Source organism: Carlito syrichta, unplaced genomic scaffold, assembly GCF_000164805.1.
Source record: "Carlito syrichta isolate Samal-C Ts95f unplaced genomic scaffold, Tarsius_syrichta-2.0.1 Scaffold305687, whole genome shotgun sequence".
NCBI lineage: Eukaryota > Metazoa > Chordata > Mammalia > Primates > Tarsiidae > Carlito > Carlito syrichta.
In genome coordinates, this window is record NW_007249783.1 from 92,447 (window position 1) to 93,269 (window position 823).

The following is an 823-nucleotide window of genomic DNA, read 5'->3' on the forward strand; positions in this document are numbered from 1 at the left end:
AAAACGTGGGACCCAAAAAGGTGAGAAAAAGTGCGTGATCCAAATTCTAGGAAATCTCTGTCCCTTTCCAGAAAAGATATAAATATTCCTCCTCTTGCTTTTAATGTCCAACCCTCTCACCTTCCACCAGGTGAGAAGTTGATTTGTGAACTATGCTTCTGCTTCTCCATTTTATGGCCATAAAATTAAAGCCTGCCCTGTTTGACCCCACTTTTAATTTTGTGTATTGGCTTTGGAACAGAGCCAGGAAAGAACTCCATTTTGGGGGAAAAATCAACTTTGTCAATGATGTATTGATTTGAAGCAGAGGCTAAATATTTTTTGTGTTTGTGTTTTATATAAGTTACTTTGGTAGTTTTGAAAAGGATGAATTGAGAATGAAAAACTTGGTAATAGACTTCTGCTGCAAAGATCCAAACAAAAGAATATATAATTTTAGGGGGAGTGGCAATAGTAATTGGGAAAAGAGAACATATATACAAACATGCAAAAGGTAAAATCAATATGTCTTAGTCATTATTTAGTGGTAAAATGTGAGTAAAAAAGGAAGTGTCATCTCTTGATTTTCTTGTCCGGATAGTGGAGTTCTTTTTGGCATCAAAAATAAGAGAAAACACAACAGGAAGTGCAGGATCATGCATTACATTCTAGAAAGCTTTCTAATAGCAATATGGACATACAGTGGTGATGTAAAGCAAAACCTGGTACATACCTGGAAGTGTTGATTGTCAGTAACCAGGTTATGGAACCTACTTAAAATCTGCAATCGGAGCTGTGAAGGTAGATAAGAATGCTCATCAAGAAAAATTTTAAAAAGCAAAAA